Here is a 9,601-nt window from a genome sequence, read left to right as displayed (position 1 = left end):
TTCTGCCAGCCCTCTCTCCTTGCTTTTGCAGCCTTTGCAGTGTTCCCTTGCGTTTTAATTAAACTCTGAAACTCCTAAAATCCCTCACTCAAGAGTTCTTGCTCTGCTGCCGAAAAATTACCGAGCGCGCTCCTTCGACATTTTCGCCGACCAATCAAAGGGTTGCCGATCAATGTTTCTACTATCGATGCGTAGCCCCTGTTGGGCCACCCAGTGATCTCACATTACTTCATCCAGCTATACTAATCGTCAACAACAGGTGTGTTCGGGGAACCGGAATAGCGAGCTCAGAGTTAGCGCGATGATTTGATCTTGGATGTGTCATTTGATCTTGGATGTAGTAAGCGAGGTACGAAGAACGGGCCCTATTTCAGGAAGCCGGTTTAGAAAACTCAGAGTGAAAAACGATACTCAGGGTTGAGTAACCCCGAACTGTCCAACTCGGAATATTCGGTTTCAGAAAGGCTGATAACAATTAGTTCAGTCAACGTGGAGTTGCTTTAACCCCAAGTTAAGCGCGCGCACGAGGATGCATAAAGCCCTGATTAGTGGAGCACAGATTAAGCGAGTCACCATGGAGACGGAGGGAAAGAAGGCGCGGTCAATGTATTTCACAGCGCTTGAGGCCGAAATTCTGATGGCAGCATATGCCGATAACATGCAAATTCCGCGGGAAAAAAGTAACACAGCCACAGCTGCAAAAGAAAGGGAGCATGCATGGCAAAACATAGCCGACAGAGTCAATGCGTGAGTGTTAATTTAAACATTGATCTAGGGATTTACACCCATTTAACACGTTATTTTATTATATTTGATTTTATTTTTTATGTTATACATTTTATTTTGTGATGTGATGTGAGCGCAGGTGCAACCCAACAGGCCCCAAACGTTCCTGGCAGCAAGTAAAAATGAAATATAAAAATATAGTCCAAAGAGGTGAGGTGTAATTGTATTATGAGCCATAGTGCTTGGTCTGTTTGTCCGATGTCAATCAATTGCAGTTAGAGGCTACATTAATTTCCCCTCTGTAAGCACTTATTGAAATTATCTGAGCACATTACAAGTAGTTGCTTACTCTGTATGCTCAAATGTGACCCGTTATAGCCAACAGAAAAAAAGCGGAGGCCCGAAAAACAGGTGGGGGTCCTCCACCACCACCACTCACAGAGGCTGAGCAGTTGGCTTCCACATTTGTGATAATGTTGGCAGCATCACATATGATCTTCACAGTGCAGAGAACACAAATTAGCATCCATTACTATAATGAAATAATTTGTTAGTTTGAAATGCTACAGGGAACTATGTACCTGTACATTAATGCTGTGGAAAGACTTCCTGTTCACATAGTCTCCTTCATTTACTGAAGGAGCAATGATTGGAATGTGAGTGCCATCTATACAGCCAATCACGCCTGGGAACCGTGAGAATAAATGTAAAATTTAAGTAGTAGTTCAAGTATCACCACATCATGAATCAAGTTTCGTTCATCCTGATACCTGCAATTTTGTGGCATCCCTCTTTGATAAATCTTGTGGGTCTATGACCGGGGAACACCACAGACGGGTACAGGAGACGTTTCAGTGCAACTGTAACATTCCTGACTGCCCGACAGACGGTAGCCTTGGAAACGTGCTCAGCGTCACCAATATTATACAGAAAGCTCCCGTTTGCAAAAAACCGAAGTGCAATACAAATAATATGTACAGAACTGAGGATGTCCACGATGTGTCACATGAGCAATATTAGGCCTGAGGATGTTATTCAAATAAATTATAGATTGTGCTGAAAAACGGTAACGTTCACACAGAAAATCATCAGGAAATGATAAAATGTCCAAACGAGCTCTGATCACTCTCTCCCGGCGGAGAGCTCTGCGGAGAATTTGGGCTTCAACATCTACTGGCTCTTCAAGGAAGGGGCACGCCATGTCTGACACTTCCTACAGTCAGGTTTCCGACAAAGAGGCGGAGAAAGTCAGGGTTAGTTGAAGTAAACCTGCTAGGGGGCAGGTTAGCTTCACGGAGTGTGTCGTCATAGTAACTCACTCAGGATTAATCTAAACTCGCTTTGTGAAACCGAAAACCCAGAGTTTTCGTTAACTCAGGGTATACTTACTCAGAGTTTGCACTAAACCGGCTTCCTGAAATAGGGCCCAGGCAACAGGGAACAATAAACTAAAGAAACCTGAACTGGGAAAACTAAACAACAAACCTGGGATGATACAAAAAGGGATGAGCCGCAGCCGCCGACCAGGACACCGTGAACCTCGGCGTAACACAGACAATCTGACAACAGGCAGGAGAACACACAGGGCTTAAATACACACACCGGTAATCAGGGGATGAGAGACAGGAGGGGAACACACCTGGGAGAAATCACAGCTGACGAGACAGGGGAAACGTAATCTGATCACACTCACATAAGACACAGACCTTCACAATAAAACAAAGGGAACCAGACAAGAAGCTGAACTGAACAGACAGATTCACAAACAGACGGGGTGACACCATATACAGACAGTGACGAAGAGAACTCAAACAATAATAATCATCATAATAATAAACTAGAAAATGATAATAATAAACTTAAAGCACTGGGTCACCGACCCAGGACCATGACAGTATGAGTGCCACTTATGACTAGTCCTTTATTTGTAAATCGACTGTACTTGAATAATTGAGTTTCTACTGAAGTTTAAGAATACCCACATATTTTGTGAGGGATTATTCTGACGGGTCACCACAGCAGGTAGATCAGCATGTTTGATTTGGTTCTATTTTAGTGTTTGCTTTTGTTTGTTTTTTGTTTTTTAAATTTAAGCGTTAACTGTATTGACAGAAATATGCTTCCATATGATTATATGTTTTGTGAAATTACAATACTCACACTACCTATCCATATCACAACATTTTATATGAGTACCACATATTGCTGTGGCCAAACAGAAGCCAGGAAGAAATCAAGTGTCATGAGTCACTTTGTTGCCATTGTTGCTGCACAGTCTTCCCTTGAAAATATGACAGGAAGGAAACAGTGTAACGTCACAGTGTTTGCCAAAATGATTCTTGACGACGATGTTGAGGAAGGTAGTGTGTGTGAAGCTTTGATTTTTATACATGAAAAAAATTTGGTCTCACACGCAAACATTGTTTTCCAGTCTCTTTACTCTCTTTGTAGCTTAGTGTTTGTATGTTGGTTGTATTTTGTTTTCATGTCTCAAGGAACCTTTTAACTTAACGATCGTGGCTCAAGAGTTGGGAGTTCGCCTTGTAATCGGAAGGTTGCCGGTTCGAGCCCTGGCTTAGACAGTCTCGGTTGTTGTGTCCTTGGGCGAGACACTTCACCTGTTGCCTACTGGTGGTGGTCAGAGGGCCCGGTGGCACCAGTGTTTGGCAGCCTTGCCTCTGTCAGTGCGCCCCAGGGTGGCTGTGGCTACAATGTAGCTGCCATCACCTGTGTGTGGATGACTGGATATGTAAAGCGCTTTGGGGTCCTTCGGGACTAGTAAAACGCTATACAAATACAGGCCATTTAACTTCTGATTTTGCATTTTAAGTCAGTAGTTTAATTTTATTAACTCTATTTTAATGATTTGGCTTGGTCTTCAATAAGAAAGCTTTATGCTTTTAATATTCACGGTTTGTTGAGTAGTATTACTTAGTTTCAGAACCTTTCTGGCCATTAGCTCAAGGTAATTTTTTTGGATATCATTCACTCACAGAAAATATGTTCAATAAAAAGAACCTAATTCACAAGTTGCTTCATGTTATGAGTAGCACTTGGCCAGGGTGGGACAAAAGAACTCACTTTTAACAGGAGTGTGCTGCACAATATGTACACCCTACTGAACACCCACTTTAAATAAAACAGCAGTGAAAATACAACTTTCTTGTGTTCTTGTGTTCAAAGAGAATTATACCACGGAGTCAGGTACTTCTGATTAGAGACCTTAGTTTTCATTGGAGCTACAGTATCCAGAGTTGTACGTAGTGAGGAGGTAAAATTATTAACAAGATGGTCGACCTCTGTTGGAGTAGCGTTCAGGTAGCTGCTCTGCTCTATGTTGGTACAGGGCATTGAAGATGATAACAGTGGGTGGATTATATTCTTAAACTTAGTTACAGCGCTTTCAGAAAGACATCTACTGTGATAATCTCTCCACTGCTGTGTAATCAGTTATTGTAAATGTAAATGTTATCAGGAAATGATCAGACAGGAGAGGGTTTTCAGGAAACACTGTTAAATGTTCAGTTTCTATGCCATATGTTAAAAACAAGATCTAGAGTGTGATTAAAGTGGTGGGTGGGTTCTTTTACATTTTGAGAGAAACCAATTGAGTCTAATAACAGATTAAAGGCCATGTTGAGGCTGTCATTTTTAGCATCTACATGGATGTTAAAATCACCCACAATAATTATTTTATCTGAGCTCAGAACTAAATCAGATAAAAAGTCTGAGAAATCAGACAGAAACTCTGTGTAAGGCCCAGGTGGACGATAGATGATAACAAGTAAGACTGGTTTCTGAGGCTAAGCTTTCAGGCTTTCAAGTGAATTAAAAGTCTGTCTTGGTCTTTCATTAATTAATAGGCTGGTGTGAAAAATTGCTGCCACACCGCCCCCTCGGCCTGTGCTTCGAGGTTTCTGGTAGTTAGAATGACTCGGGGGTGTTGATTCATTCAAACTAACATAATCATCCTGCTGCAACCAGGTTTCTGTAAGGCACAGTAAATCGATTTGTTGATCAATTATTAAGTCATGTACTAACAGAGACTTGGAGGAGAGAGACCTAATGTTTAATAATCCACATTTCACACGTTTTACTCTTTGGTTCAGATGTGGATACTGTATTGTTCTTTCTTTGTAATTGTTTATGTTTAAGTTGTTTGTTTCTGGTTTTTGGTTGTTTTTTGTCTGTTTGGGAGCTGACACAGTCTCTATGGAGATGGGTTTTTGAGGGGGGGTAGCAGGAGGAGAGAAGATGCAGAGAGGCGTGTAAGACTGCAACTCTGCTTCCTGGTCCCAACTCTGGATAGTCATATTTTGGGGGGTTTAATAAATTTGTCCATATTTCTAGAAATGAGAGCTGCTCCATCTAAAGTGGGATGGATGCCGTCTCTCCTAACAAGACCAGGTTTCCTCCAGAAGGTTTGCCAATTATCTATGAAGCCCACATCGTTTCTGGGACACCACTCAGACAGCCAGCAATTTAAGGAGAACATCTGGCTGAACATGTCACTCCTGGTCTGATTGGGGAGGGGACCAGAGAAATGGTTTTTAACACGACACATAGTCTGCTGTGCGGTCGGTAGTCACACTTCTCCACTAACACGAAAACAATAAATTAAACGGTTCGCTAAATGTTATTGTTCTGCACACACTTTTGTATCCTCCTGAGAACTGAGGTAAATAGTATCTGTCAGAGTAACTTTATGTGATTTGCAGAGGACATAATGAACAGGCGGGGTCTCTGGAGGATATGATTTGAGGATGTTCAGCCCTACAACTAATGCATGCACGTTATAACTTCTTCACTCAGATACAGTGTTAATCCATTAGTGCACTGTGCACTAATGGATTAACACTGTTAATGCCACAAGCACTGTGATTTACTTGTGGCACACCTGCATCTGAGGCCTTTACTAGAAAGTAGGATTTTGTTTCATTCTGGTAATTTCGAGGTTTTGTTTTCTACGAAGATGATTCACTTCTTATCTGGGTGAGTATGGCGCTTAGAGATCAGCAGGTATGAAATCACCACCCACTCTCCTGTCAGTTCTCCGAAAAATAGTGTCGCTATTCCTGGAAGATCTGTCAGAGGTTTTTGTGCAAACATGAGCGTCCGTCGGTTTTCCAGTAGAGTCTAATATTTCTGCGTTTTCCCGATTATTAGCAAGAAATGATTACACTAAACTTTATTTTATTTGATTTTTTTCTGTTAGCTGGGAAAATGTTACAGCAGTTTTATTGCTTTTTAAACATTAGCGTAATATACAATATTAAAACAAAGTGCATATTTACATCAGGTTTACACGTAGACTTGAGTTTTTATATTTATCCTTTACTCTTAGAGCATCACTGGCACTGCAGCTGAAAAAAACGAAACCTTTAAAGATTTATTCAATAAAATAACTCTGGTGGAGTTACTTTGTGTGTGTGTGTGTGTGTGTGTGTGTGTGTGTGTGTGTGTGTGTGTGTGTGTGTGTGTGTGTGTGTGTGTGTGTGTGTGTGGGTGTGTGTGTGTTTATAAATATTTTCAAACCTTGTGATCTACAAAACAGCATAAGAGTAAAAGAAGAACTGACTGTCGTCATAAATAAGTCTCCAATAACACCAGAAAAAGTCGCCAGATTTGTCGCTAGTCGCTTTTTAGAAAAAAAATCCCTAAGTAGGTCTGAAAACTCGCTAAATATAGCGACAAAGTTGCTATGTTGGCAACACTGGTCGTGTCCAAATTCATGGGCTGCATCCTCCTGAGGACCCGGCCTTCGCGGTCTACGTGGGCCGGGTCCTCAGAAGGTCCGGTAGGCCAGAAGTAAACGGCTGTGAAATTGGACAGTCTAGCCTTCAGATTTGCGTCATCGCTGTCTCAATGGAGTTTAATAAACTCAGCCGTCTGCTTCTTGCTATCTAAAGTATAACAGGACACTGGTGTATTATCTCGACCATCTCACATTTCTGTTTAATCAGTTTTTTGTTTGACGTTTATTCAGCTGTGTGAAAACAAAGGAGGAACCCTCCCGAGGGATTAATAAAGTTTTATTTTATCTATATCTAATCTAATAACTTTATATAATATATAATATATAATATGTAAGTGACTTATCTAAGTGACTTAGATTATCTAAGTGACTTATATTTTACGTTTAACCTGAGTAGCGAAAGACCGCGGTGATCTGAAAATGATATGCCTGGAGTTGTGCCGTTCTCGGCGGCTCTAGTGACCCTCGAGCTCCCAGCTAGCTATCGAGCTAGTGGATAACAGACGTCTCAGAAAACGTCAAAGCAGTTTTGCAAGTATGTAATATCTTGATAAAACGAGCAAATATTTGAAGTTTACACAGATACTTTCTCACCTGAAAATATGTTAAAATTTTATTTTGTGACCCAGAAAGAGTATTAAGTGTAATATTAAAAAAAGTAAAAGTAGCTGCCACCATTGTTGGAAACAGGAATTGGCTGGGATAGGTTGGGCCACAAAGGTTTTACACCAGACCTATCCTTCAAATCTGGGGAAAAGGAGGACGCATTTGGAGGAGTCCTTGAATTTGGACAGCCTTCGTCGCATCGCTGTAAAGTAATCGGACTACAAATGCAGCCTCCGAAGGATGCGGCCCCTGAATTTGAACATAGCAACGATACCGGAGGTTGCTTCTTCTACTTCGGGGTTTAACGGAAGCTGGCATCCTCGTAGATGTATTGCTGCCATCTTCTGTTTCAGTCCGTTATTACACTCTTAAAACCTACTTATGCGTGCGTCTTTCAGGATCTTACAAAGCTTCAAACGATGCGTCGACTATTAAATTAGCCGTCGACGATTTTGATAGTCGACTAATCGTGGCAGCCCTAATATATATATTGGAATAAGAAATATATTAACAAAGGATTTTTACTGTTGTTTAGTTGACTTACGTTTCAGTAACAAAATAAAAACTGCACTGAGGAAATTAGTCAACGTAGATCAACTCTTGAGTGAGTAAAGACTATTCAGTATTATTATTTTAAACAGGTAATGGGAAAGTTCTCGCAACATATTATTTGCTAGCTGTGTTTAACTGAACCCTGTAGTGATGGATCTTATTGAACACATTTCTGGGTGTAAAACAAGGGAATAATGATGTGGAGCTTCATTCTCCTCAAGTATTTTTTGGCATTTCCGTCGCTCCGTATTCGCCATTTTATGCAGCACTGGGTCAGAGTACCCATTGAACTGTCTCATAAGCCAGGATGTATTTCTGAGTAAGACCAATGTGTCTAACTGCACTCCTCATTGTTAGCATCCACAGAATTTGTACAATTGGGAGGTCAGTGATGTGAGACTGAATATTTTGTTGTTAAAATCAAAAAGAAGATTGCAGACTTTAATGTTTCAAATCTTGGAGTTTGAAAAATCAACAATGAAATTTATGGAGATTTTAGAAGGATGAGTTATGACATATTTACAATATCCGTGAATGATTTATAGGATTTTTGGTTAAGTGTGTTTGTGTCATCAAAGAATTATTAAAACAATTAATTATAGGATAGTTCATCGGGACTAGAGTGCGACATCAGGTAGATTTGAATTGAATATTCTTTATTTATTTATGGCGCTTTTGCACCCTGGTGATGGCAAGCTACATTGTAGCCACAGCCACCCTTCCGGGGGTTAAAATATGTGTGTTAAAACACTCCCCCAGAGAGATTCATGTTTCAGTCATGCAGAAAAAGTCCAAACTCTGTGACCTAAAAAATTACTTTTTGTTCAGGGTGGACCTTGCGTTCACCAGACCCATTCTTGTGGGAACTGGGTCTGTGAAATCTGTGCAAGATGCTGCAGATTCCCAAGGTTGCCACCTTTCAAGTGCAGATCAAGGGGAGTGGAACAATGGGGATAGGACACCTGATCCAAGTCGGCAACAAGTACCAGCCAGGAATGAACAGGGTTCAGGAAACTCCAGGATGTAGAAAGTCTAGGAACCGATCCATATTTGATCAGGAAAGTCCCCGGAGACCTCAGCCCCTCTAGCCGCTTGCCACGACTTCTGTGAAGGCCTCTCCAGGGAGGTGGGTGTGGCGCCCAGCAAAGGTAAGCTGGTACTCCAGCCGAGAGTGGGGCTAAGAATTCAGGTCTGATTGCTACAGTGTTTGCTTAAAAAAAAGTCTTGAGAGCATTGTTAAGGAAGCAAATGTTGTTTTAAAAATACTAAATAACAATAAAGAAGCAGAAGCAAACAGAGGTGCAACCCAAAGCAGAGTAAAGAACAATAACACGTACAAGTCATCTGTCCGTGTCAGTAGTGTTGTACAGTCTGTGAACATAAAGAAAGGTCATAACATCACTACTTCCATACGGCTTAAAACCCTGTCCAACTCAAGGTACCACATCTTGGTAACTTACCTTATATATTTCATTTTTAACTATAACTGAAACTGCAAACACATATTTAAAGTTTGGAACATAAGTTTTTGTACTTCTAATGATGCAAAGTTAAAGATGTTAATGATGCTGATACCCTAAATTAGAGATGGACCGATCCGATATTACGTATCGGTATCGGTCCGATACTGACCTAAATTACTGGATCGGATATCGGAGAAAAATAAAAAATGTAATCCGATCCATTAAATATCACGAAAGCACCTCATAAAACTTGCAACACGCCGTAACTCACCTCAGAACGTTAGCACGTCGGAGCAGTATGCATCACGTGATAGAGCGGCTGTGGCATGCGGGATCTGTCGGTGGTCTGGATAGCATTTGGAGCTTCGCTAGCAACCCGGCATTTCATCTCCGACAAAGTTATCCCCGAGAGAAGTAAAGCAAGTGTGTAAGTCCATCTCTGAATGTTTGTAAAGCATTCCTGCGTTAAGCTTAACAAGCGACTGCCTCTCCTGCTGCT

This window comes from Maylandia zebra, linkage group LG5 (assembly GCF_041146795.1).
Source record: "Maylandia zebra isolate NMK-2024a linkage group LG5, Mzebra_GT3a, whole genome shotgun sequence".
NCBI lineage: Eukaryota > Metazoa > Chordata > Actinopteri > Cichliformes > Cichlidae > Maylandia > Maylandia zebra.
The sequence above is the reverse complement of the archived record's forward strand: the minus strand, read 5'-3'. Positions refer to the sequence as shown.